The 12055-nt window shown below is 34.9% G+C and overlaps 1 non-coding gene across 1 annotated transcript in view; it reads right to left on the bottom strand.

Moving 5' to 3' along the window:
- Positions 1-700: 700 nt before the first annotated feature.
- CFAP299 (cilia and flagella associated protein 299) overlaps positions 701-12055 on the bottom strand; it is a 61285-nt gene continuing 49930 nt past the window's right edge. The window contains exon 3 of the transcript XR_016393342.1: positions 701-5256. This is a non-coding gene — a transcript (cilia and flagella associated protein 299). The remainder of the gene's footprint in view (positions 5257-12055) is intronic.

The following is a 12055-nucleotide window of genomic DNA, read 5'->3' as shown; positions in this document are numbered from 1 at the left end:
TGGTTCTTAATGCTCTTTACTTTGTATTGCATTTCTCGATTTCTGGTTTCATTTCCTTTCTCTTGGCTAGCTCATTCTTTGGTCCTGTGTCTTTGGCCCGCTGTTCTGCTGATTCTCACATTCATTTCACATATTCCATTTCCTTGGCCCTGCATTCAACCATTAACTTCAAGTTAAAATTACTTTCTTCGTGTACCCTGGACTCAGGCACAACAGCTTTCTAATTGCTCTCTCTTCTTTACTGGGTAAAAGTCAACCTAATGAGCTTCCATAAAAGGAATTTCCACTTACTAATAGTTGCATTAGTTTGACCTCAGTACTGCGACCACAGAGCAAGGTAAGATGTGAGAGATAAGCTCAACAAAATGGGATGTTATTTAAACATTTATAGGAATTGTGGCTCTGTTGACAGAAAGAATATGAAAAAAATCAGAAATAGAATGAAACCTTGAATATCAGTCAACCTGGGTGGGTGCTGCAAACTTAAATCAGGCTACAAAACTAGGCAATATGACGTCTGAATCCAAGGCCATCCACATTTAAAAGACATGAACCTCAGAAGGAACCCTCAGAAGTCCAGACTTGGCTTAGCATTGAACGAGACATTCTAATCATGAGAATGTCCTGGGTATTTGTAGTCCACAACCCGTGTTATGGGCCAAATTGTGCCCAAATTCATAGCTAAAGCTCCACCCCGCCCCCCCCCCCACCCCTGGTACCTCAGAATGTGATTGTACTTTGAGAAAGGGTGTGTAAAGAGGTAACTGAGTTAAAATGACGTCATTAGGGTGGATTCTAATCCAATCTGACTGTTGTTCTCACAAGAATAAGAAACTTTGACACGTGGAGAGACACCAGGGACGCCTGCACAGAGGAAAGACCATGCAAAGAACAGCAAGAAGCATGCCGTCTGCAAGCCAAGGAGAGAGGCCTCAGAAGAAACCAAACTTGTTGATAACTTGATCTTGGACTTACAGTCTCCAGAAGTGTCAGAACATAAATTTCTGTTGTTTAAGCCACCCAGTCTGTGGTATTTTGTTATGGCAGCCCTAGCAAACAAAAACATCCCATAACCTAACTCAAATCTCTGTTCAGTATTTACTATCATTAAATTCAGTTCAGAAGGTAAAGTAAAAATTACTTGTGATGACATAATTAATTTTTGTGTCTTAAACCATGGGACTAAATATAGGAATAATCTGTAAATATACAAAGTATTTTAAATATTTGAAATACCTACACTTAAAAATATTTAAAATAGTTAAAACATTTAAGAAACACTGGCATATTAGAGGATAGAGTATTTAATAGGTAAGCATTATTTTTCCAGTTTAAAATGTTTACAAAACAGAAACAGACTCACAGACATAGAAAACAAATTCAGTTAAGTCCCCTACACAAGAACAAGTTCCGTTCCGAGCGTGCGTTTTTAAGTCCAACAAAGTTAGTCTAGGTACCCAACCAGCACAACTGGCTATATAGTACTGTACTGTAATAGGTTTACAATACTTTTCATACAAATAATACATAAAAAGCAAACAAACACAAAAAATAAAGAAAACATTTTAAATCTCACAGTACAGTACCTTGAAAAGTACAGTAGTACAGAACAACAGCTGGCATCCAGGGGCTGGCATCGAGTGAACAGGCAAGAAGAGTTACTGACTGGACGAGGGGGAGGAGGTGGGAGATGGTAGAGCTGAAGGATCATCAGCAACAGGAGACGGAGGGCAAGCTACAATTTCACTCATGCCTGATGTTGATGGCACAGGTTCTGGTTCCTTGCTGGATTCTATTCTTTCTACTCTCTTGAAAAAACGACCCAGTGATGTCTGGATAGTAGCTCTTTTTTTCTCATCATAGATGACATGGTAGCACTGGATTGCATTCTGAACCTTGCAGAAGGTTGCATTGCTTCAACCTTTGTGTACCATTCTACTTTCGGGTCCTGTGCCTCAAAAACTAACAGTGCCTCCTCAAATGAAGAAAATCCCCTAGCCATTTGTTGTGTTGTGAATCTCTTCAGTTCTTCAGTTACTTCTTCTTCCTCTTGTCTCTCTTCCTCCTTGCTATGCACAGCAAGTTCCATTGTTATCGCTTGGCGTTTCTTAGCAGTACCAGCTACATCATCGCTGCTTTTACGCTTGCTTCTGGACATCCTGGGCTTGAAATAAAGATACTGTACTACTGTACTCTATACAGTACTGTACAGTAAAGTACACAAAAGCGCAACCACTTGTAGAGGATGCACACATATGACAATGTACACCAGGCACGTGAACTAACTTACGTGATTGGAGATGTGAACGTACTTCCACATCTTTGAAAGTTTGCAACTTGAAGGTTTGTATGTAGGGGGCTTACTGTTTATGGTTACAAAGGGGAAAGAAATGGGGAGGAGAGGGATAAATTAGGAGTATGGGATTAACAGATGCCAACTACTATACATGAAATAGATCAGCAATAGGATTTACTGTATAGCACAGGGAATTATATTCAATATATTGTAATAACCTATAATGGAAAATAATATGAAAAGTATATATAACTGAATCACTTTGCTGTACACCTGAAACTAATGCAACATTGCAAATCAACTATACTTCAATAAAAAAAAGAGAAAATATCTAAATTAGATCAGCTGAGAGGCAGCTCCTAGAAAAAAGGGATTAAGAGAAATTTAAATCTTGATAGAAGTTACTTTTATTTAAAAATAAAATAAAATGTGATATTTGAATAGTTAATTCAGACTATTTTAAATTGAAATTTTATAAATTTGTAAACTATATTTAAACTTTAAGAGAACATGAATCATTACAATTTTAATTTATTAAATTTATGGCAGCTATTTAAATGTGTATGAAAGCTTATTTGTTACTTGGAAATTTGAATTCATTAGAAAATTGAATGTAATGAAGTTCATAAATAAAATTTAAAATGTTTAAAGGAATTTAGTTAACTGAACTATGGAAGAAATAAAAATGATTGCCAAAATTTCATCAAATCTATAGATAGAACAAACTAATTTGTATACATACTTAAAGTATAAGTAGAGTTTTGAACTGATAAGTATAATAAATCAAATTATTTTATTTCAAAAACAATCTCAGACTTACAGAAAAGCTGCAAGTACAGCACAAATAATTTTTCCCCATAAAATTTTATAAATAATTTGCTGACATGATGCCCTTTGACTCCCAAATGCTTTAGTGTAATTTCCTACGATCAAGGACATTTTCTAATATAACCACAACATAATCATCAAAATCAGGACATAAACATTTTTATATTACTACCATCTAATCTTCAGAAATCATTCAATTTTCACCAGTTGTCCCCAAATTCCCTTTATACGGTACGAATGGAACTCAGAGTCTTGTGTTGCATTTGATTATCCTGTCTCTCTAGTCTCACTCAATCTGGGACAATTTCTCAGTCTTCTACTTTGATGATCTTGACACTTTTGAAGACGTCAAGCCAGTTATTTTGTTTAATGTCCTTGGATTTGGGTTTGTGTTTTCTCTTGATTAGATTCAGGTTATGCAACTTTGGCAGGATTATTACAAAAGGGATGCTGAGTTCCTCTGTTGCATCTTCTTCGGTGGGGAACAAATTCAGTTCACCTCATTACTAATCATATTCTCTTTGATCACTTATGAAAGTGGTGTCTTTCAGGCTTTTCCATTTTTCCCTGTGTAATTAATAAGTATTTTATGTGAGATACTATGTAAATATCCCATTCCTCATCAATTACTCATTTACATAGATCAGTATAGACTTATGGTTTCCTATTTTATGCCTGTTGTTATCACTATTTATTTTGATGCTCAAACTGTCCCAGATTTGGCCAGTGGGAACGCTTTCAAGGTGGATTCTGTGTCCTTTTGATAAGTCCCCTTCATTTTTCCAGAACTGCTTTGCTTTCTGGCACAGAGATTCCAGACTCTTTTATTTTCCCTGCCTCAGCCCTGGAATCAGTCATTTTTCTAAGGATCCCTTCTTCCCTTTGGCAGAAAATGGTGTTGAGAAACTAAGATCTGGGTGCTAGGTGTGCTGTGCTCACTGATATTGCGTGCTGCTGCTCCAAGGCCCTCTCAGCGGATGGAGCATTGGAATATGCAGACATACACACATTAACATGTATTCTGTACCTGTTGTATATATTGAAAATGATAAGATCACACCAATATATCCAATTCTAATTTAACACGACTCTACTCACCTAGACTGAGATCTGACACCTCGTGCCAGACCATCACCTCCACCATGCATACAGCCTTGTCACCCCATTGTAACCGGGGAATTCCTGCTCCAGGATCTCCCACCCCCATACCCACTGAGCAGACTTCTACCTTGCTTGGCTCCACCTTATTGCTTTAGAACTGGATTGTTTAGAAAGGGAAGAAAGACAATGGGAAGGAGAAGAGGAAGAACCAAATATGAATCTTAAATCACAAATGGCCTCTGAACATCTTTTCTGCACAAAAGCCACCTGCAGGGGTATATTAGGACAACATGTTCTTCACTCTTCTGAGGTCCTTATTTCTCTAAAATCTTCTGGTTTCCTTTAGATTTCATTTTCTCAGCTTTATTGTCATGGGGTTCATATTGTCCAGGCACATAAACATATCAAACACTTCAATCATTTTATACATCATCTCATGGGATATTTCAGATTATATTTACTCATGTAGTGCTACTAAAAACCTTGTATTTATATTTCCTTATGCCTGTCTTCCAGTGATTTCGGGAGCTAGCACTGCCATGTGGTATAAGGCTTGGCCTGCTATATTTGGCAATAGTAGGACCCAGAACATTTTTGGAACATTTGGAAACATGTGGAAAATCTGAGGTACAAAAGAAGTCACTAATTACTATATCTTTGAAATAGCAACAAGATTTTCTCCCATGAACTATTGCAGTCAGCTTCAGTGTTTAGGGGGAAAAAAAATTAGAAAAACCTCAAATCAGATTAAGAAGTTATTTGTACCACAAAACAGATAGTCAAGATCATGATTTTCTTTCTAATTTCTTTATCAACTTTTATTATTCTGATTTGCCTTATAGCTACAGGACTCATTTATTATTCTAATTTGCTTCTGGTTATAGGAGTCATTTAAATTTAGCAAACCATTAGGAAACCATCTAACATGTTGGTAGTTAAGTCTTTCTTCTGGAAACGTGGTCAAAAATGACAGCTTGTATGTAGAGCTCTGTCTGGATAGGGGTTCTAGTAGAGTTGTCACCTGGTTGAGCCTAAAATACATAAATCATATCGTTAATCAGTCCAGTCCATGTAAATAATTAGCATTAAATGAATTTTCTTCGTGCTTCAATGTTGTAGCAAACAGAACTAAGAAGGCTGTGGCCATGGAGATATGTTTGTGTTTCCCCCCAGATTCTTTTTCTCAGGAGCGGTAATAATTCCAATCAGGAGCTTTGAGGCCCTGGGTTGTGACATTATTGAAAATATCTAGGATCAAAGCAGTGTTCCCCAGGTTCATGCTTGTCTAGACTCTGCTGAAACCCATGGGTCACTAACTCTGCAAAGTCCCCAGGGGAGGGTTTTGTAAACACATGTGATTGCAGGGTAATAAGTCAAAAAGAATGCTATCTTGATTTCAAGTTTGTCAAATAAAAATGTCTCAAGTTTGGAACTGGTTCAGACTAGTGGAACTAACTACCTGTCCCTGGTGGGTTTCATAAAAAATTTCTTATCAGTTTAAAAACTATTTGATCTACTTTTTTTCCCCTTTGTATTGTAATCTGTGAAAAAAGGTTTGGTCCTTTGCCTTTATTCACGATAGTCTGTCATGCTTACAGGCTCCTAGGGAATGCCTATGGGGGCAAGTGTTCACCAATGTGGTACTGGTAAGAGAAAACAGATGCTAAACGAGTCAGACAATATCTACAATTGCAAAATATTAGTCATTGGGCCTTTTCTATATTTGAAGTACAAAAGAATGATGTTACTCGCTCTCTCTCCTTCTCTTGTAGGAAGAGATGATAAGAAATTTAGATCTGGGACTAGAGAGAAGCTTTGATATTGCATTTTCCCCATAGTATTCATTTTCTTACACTAGTGAGAAAGAATATATTTGACCCATCTTTGGTTAAATAGAGTTTGTAAAATTGTAAAGATTTTGAAATGGGTACAACAAAAAGAGTGGGTGTCTCGAGTGGCTTATCCGTCTACGTTTTTGTGCCATTTTACAATCTTTAAGTTGGAGAAAACTGATAATAATGCAATATATTCTTGTCTACAAAGATGCAAATTAATTGCGCCCAGTGGCATGCAATTGATTATTGCCCTGTATTGGGACCTGCTTTGTACCAATTTGTAAATTAATTTTACATATTTTCTTTTTTGCTATTTTTGCATTTTGTTTGTGTTTTCGGAACTTTTACAATGAATAAATTATTCCCCATTGGTGACAACAATGATTCGAAATTTGATTTTACGTCTTAACCTTAGTGATCTCTGTAAATAGATTAATAGATCACCGAGATTTATTCTTTCTTAAGGGAGAGATAACAGAGAATCTGATTTGTTAGCAGTTTTTCTTTATTTGTTTACTTGTCTACTTTGAAGAAGTAGAATCCCATGTGCATAAGGAAAGAGGACAACTCTTTGATATATGGACTGGTAACTTCTTTGCATTTACTTTTGAACTTTGGCTAATGTCTAGATTTGAAGCTATACGTTTCCTACATGTCTGTGTGTATATATGCTTAGAATTCAGAAAGACCTTTACATCTTTATGTGTGAGTATATAATATTTTCCTATCTCTGGAGGAATTCATAAATTAGATTTAAAATTCTCCTAAATTAAAGAAACTCTGTTCTGATTGGCCTATAGAGTTCTTATACAAATAAGTTCTTATGTAAGTCAAATATTTATAAACTTCCAGGAAAATATGGAAATTAAAGTTTGGATACTTTAAATGTGCTATCCTTAAAAAGTTATTCTCACAGAAATGTTTAAACAACTTAAGGTCATATAATTGAGATAAATATTTGGTAAATCAGACTACTGTAATAATTTTGGTTTAATGCAAACAGCTTGTCCTCTGATTTATCAATGTTAGGTATAACATAAGCATATACAATTTATTCTACTGTACTTGGGTTTACTTTTTTTAAACTTATTGAGATATACTGGTCAAATAAGCTAACGTTACTCCGACACAATCTTTAAGATAATGAGAAATGTAAGTCTGTATTCAACAAAATCAAATCATTTTTCTGACAACTTTATGTCAACAGTAATTTTGTTTTTTACTATGTCAGCTTGAATATAATTCCCCAGATCTTTAAGTAATATAAAAACTTAGACGGCTGTTAGGTTGAATTACATAATGAATATTCATATGATATCCAGATAGTTTCTAATTATCATAGAATACTGAAAATTTGATGCCTAATTATTAGGAATAATTTTAAGTTTATATACTTTGCTTATATCCAATGGAAAGTTCCTATCTTGGGTCATGTTAATGAACTGTTCATTTTGTCTCTTTAAAAAGATCTGTGTGTGGCTGTACAAAGATGTAATATAAACTTGGCTTGTCTATTAAAATGCTTTTGGGAGAGAGACAGTACTTAGTTATCCACCTCTAGTTTTCTCTATGAAATAGAAGTTACTTTGGTTAAAAATCACAATTAATATGAATGGTTGAGACTACATCATAAGCAATAGGGACAGACTAATACCACTGTCTCTTTGCTTTTGTGTTTCAAAGAGAAAGTAGTTATATCCTATAGTGGAGGCTTTATAACAGTATATAGTAGTAATTGTACATATCTATATACACATATAACACATTTATATATAACATACATTTATATATTTATAATTTATATATTTATAAATATAATTTATATAATTTTTATATATTTATAATTTATATATGTTTATATATATAAAGTCACTATTATAGGAACTTCCCTGGTGGCGCAGTGGATAAGAATCTGCCTGCCAATGCAGGGGACACGGGTTTGATCCTTGGTCCAGGAAGATCCCACATGCCGCGGAACAGCTAAGCCCGTACACTACAACTACTGAGCCTGTGCTCTAGAGCCCGCAAGCCACAACTACTGAGCCCACGTACGTACCACAACTACTGAAGCCTGTGCTCTGCAACAAGAGAAGCCGCCACAAGGAGAAGCCTGCGCACGGCAACGAAGCGTAGCCCCTGCTTGACGCAACTAGAGAAAGGCTGCGCGCAGCAACGAAGACCCAACGTAGCCAAAAATAAATAAAATTAAATCTTAAAAAAAAACACTGCTATACACCGTTATAATTATACACAATATATATTAAACATAACTATATAATGTATATATAGTAGTGCTTTTCAGGCTTTTCTTTTTTTCTCTTTTGTTCTATCTCAGAACCTCTGTAAAATCTTGGGACTTACTGAAGACCACAAAGAAATTTTATGTGGATTATAACTGTCAATATTTACCATACTTGAAGTGGAAATTGAGCAAATTTAAAATACTGATTCATTTGATTATAGCTATGATGAATATAATTGAAATGTTAACAGAAATAACATCTTACTATTAATATAAAAATTATTTTGAGTTCATGGATCTCCTGAGAATTGCTGTGATATGAAAAAGCAAAATGAAGGACAAAATTTGGAAGTAAATTTTCCTTTCCTTGGTTTATAGTACTTGAGTCTGAATAGAAGTGATGAAATGTGCTAAAATTTTAGTTAAGTTTGCCCTGTCTTGATGGACTTCATTACTGGCTAATTCCTTTGCCTACTATATGAAAGTCTTTTCTTTTCTTTCTTTTTTTTTATACCTTCTGTGTAATCTGTCTAGGTAGCAAATTGTGTCTTACAAGAATAATTTTCTGTGCTTTATGATGAATTTATTACATCCTTGATTGTTTAAGAAAGAAAAGAATAAGAAACAAATAAAAGAAAACAAAGAACCAAAATTCCTCACTTATAAAGAGCTAAGGTTCTTTACAATCATGTTAATGTAATGTTTATTTTTAAATGTTTTATTGTCTTAAATGTTTAATTAGTTAACTCAGTATTATTTTTTGTAGCACCCTGATCCTATCTTAATCAAGTGTCCAAATATCTTGTGATAATTTTTTTCCTGATTTTTGACTTTCCATTATTGGATCCTAAGTATAGAAAAATTAAATAAAACCTCCAGATATATTTTACACCAGAAGTTATATTTGCGATTTCCCAGAGGGACCCTGGAAAAATCACAAAGATTTATTTTTTCACCTTTGAAAAGAGGTGCCAGAAAGAATTAGATTTTTCTGTAGAATTCTGTGGGAAGAGTTGTTAAAGCAGAAGAGGTGCTCAGCCTTGCCGAGGTTAGATTTGTATAGGTATAATGTTATTAACATAAATATTTCAGATATTTTGTGTGCTTTTTGGGAAGTCCCTGGAGTTATGTCATTGCCCTTCCTGTCTTATAATATGGCTTTACCCTCAGGGAAAACACTGATTGCAACTCTTAGGAATATTTCCATCAGGTTTTGTTGTATTTAGCAGAGTTCTGGTGGTACTGAGCCTGATGATATTAGACAACAGTAGTATAATGTTATCTGCCATAATTTCAGCTCTTGTTTTTTTTTTTTTTTTCCTCTCACTGGCCTCGGCGGCCCGGACGCGCAGGCTCAGCGGCCATGGCTCACGGGCCTAGCCGCTCCGCAGCATGTGGGATCTTCCCGGACCGGGGCAAGAACCCGTGTCCCTTGCATCGACAGGCGGGCTCTCAGCCACTGCGCCACCAGGGAAGCCCAGCTCTTGTTTTTAAAGATACAAATGTTTAGGTCTTACTGCAGACTTACTGAACCTCTTACTTGATGTTCCTGTTATAAACAATTATATCTCAGGATTATTTTACGTCATATCTCAATAGTTCTTCCTCTATAAAATTATTTTCATCTATTTTTCCGAATCAAGCACAGCACTCACAAACTTCTTTTAAAATAAATTTAATCATTATCCTTAGATGGTTTGTCATATTTTTTTGTGGGGGGGGGCAGGGAATGGCTTTATCATCTTTGTTTTGCATACCACAGAAAGCACTAACCATTTTGTTTTCTGCATTTTTCTTATTATGAACCCTCATCAGACTGTTCACATTTGAAAATTATTAGTAATAAATCACTCAGCCATTTTAAGTCCCTATCACCTACAGATGGTATTGTTTTACTCTGTTGCTTCCTTGAAGTCTCTCTTATAGTTACAGGTGAGAATCTGTGTCTTCAACTAAGAAGAAAAGTGTCAGAATATTGTAGAAAAGAACTATACCAGGTACTTCAATTATTGACACTTCAAAGCTGGGCTGACATAGATTAGACAACTTCCAAACTGCACCGCCGATTTCCAGGTCCTGTTTTGGCCAAACGAGAGGACTGCATAGGACAGCTAACCAAAGATCCAGTGGAGCAGGAATCAATTATAATAAGACTGAACGAACTAATAAGAGAAATTATATTGTGGCTATTTGTCTGGAATATTCTTGATATTCTTTTAAGCTTCTATTTTCAGATATATAAGAACTACCCTATCTCTCTCTTGTTAAGCAATATGTAACCCATTGCAATTTAGTAAAGTCTGCTTTTGTAAACTGAAGTGAAACATTTTAAAATGATATCTGATTCCCACTTCTCTTCCAGGATTCAGAAATTTATATTAAGTCTCCTTACTTTCCACGGCCATTTAGTTATTTGCACAGGTTCAACAATGCTCTGTCATCTATAATTGTACATAATATAATTGTACAAATTATAAAATCAGGGCCTTGACTAGAATGTCATACTTGAAAATAATGCTTATTTAATCAGGTAGAAACAGCCACTCTTTTCAGGGATTAAGTTTGACTTTACTTATGGAAGCAATGTCTACGAAGCTCTGGCCTATTTCTTGACTTAAAAAGTCCAAGAATATTATATATTCTGTGTAACTAACTTGAGCATTCCTTGGGCTTGGTTTCCTAGCCTCAAGTCAACAAATAATAGAGGTTTTTAAAAATCCAACTTGAGAGTTCTTATGAAAATTTCCAAGCACACTTTAATTTAGTATTTGTTCAAAATTGTATGGATTTAGGGTTTAGATGGGCAACTTAAGGTGTCCAATATGGTAAATAAAATTTTTACTTCACCTATGTAAAAAATCAGCCAACTCTAATGAGACCAGCTTTATTTTATAAGAATAATCTTTCTTTGAAATTATTATGATAAAAAGAGGGGAGGAGACTGTCAGGGAAAATTGTGAGAGACTGTGAAACGGCAAAAAACAAATGGTGACTATCTTGACTACTCACTGATTTAGGTTTTCTCACCTTTGATTGATATTACAACTCTGTAAGTTGTAGAAATCTGATAATAATGCAAATATTTCTTGTCTGTATAAATGCAAAGCAGTTGTGTTTGATGGACTGCAACTAAGTTTTGCACTGATTTTGATAGACCAGTTTTGCATCTAGTTGTAAATTCATTTCAAAATTTCTTTTTCCCTTTATATGTCTCTGCTCTGAATTCTTCTTGGAATCAATAGTAACATCTACCAGTTCCTCATTAATTAATGAGTTAAAAATCTTTGATACATGCTCATTTTATATCTATATCCTTAATGATAGATAACAAGAATGCTAGAAATAATCTAAAATATACAACAACAACAACAATGAACAATGCAGTTGGTTGAGAAAATTCTGCACTTAGAAAACTCTGACTCCAAGTTCACAGCACTGTAAGGACTTGCTAAAAGACTTCTGCCTGAAGTCACTACTAGGTCCCAGGAGAGATGGGGACTCCAAGCCAAATATAAAATATGAGTAAAACAAGACACTGGGATAAGATCATTGGTTATAAATTGCTGAAAAAGAATAATTGACCAAACAAAGTAAAAAGACCCTAACCTTACTCTACAAAATCTGAGAAAAGTTATAGATTTAAATGTATAAAGGAAACCGTAAACCAATCTACGAGAAAATATCATTAAGTACTTGCCCATTCTTAGTATGGGAATCTTTTTAAACATAGAAACATGGGAAGAAATCAGAAAG

Source organism: Delphinapterus leucas, chromosome 5 (assembly GCF_059928025.1).
Source record: "Delphinapterus leucas isolate spDelLeu-1000000601 "Yukka" chromosome 5, BTC_Dleu_Yukka2, whole genome shotgun sequence".
In the NCBI taxonomy this organism is placed as follows: Eukaryota; Metazoa; Chordata; class Mammalia; order Artiodactyla; family Monodontidae; genus Delphinapterus; species Delphinapterus leucas.
Note: the sequence above shows the minus strand (reverse complement) of the source record. Positions and strands in the feature narration are given on the sequence as shown.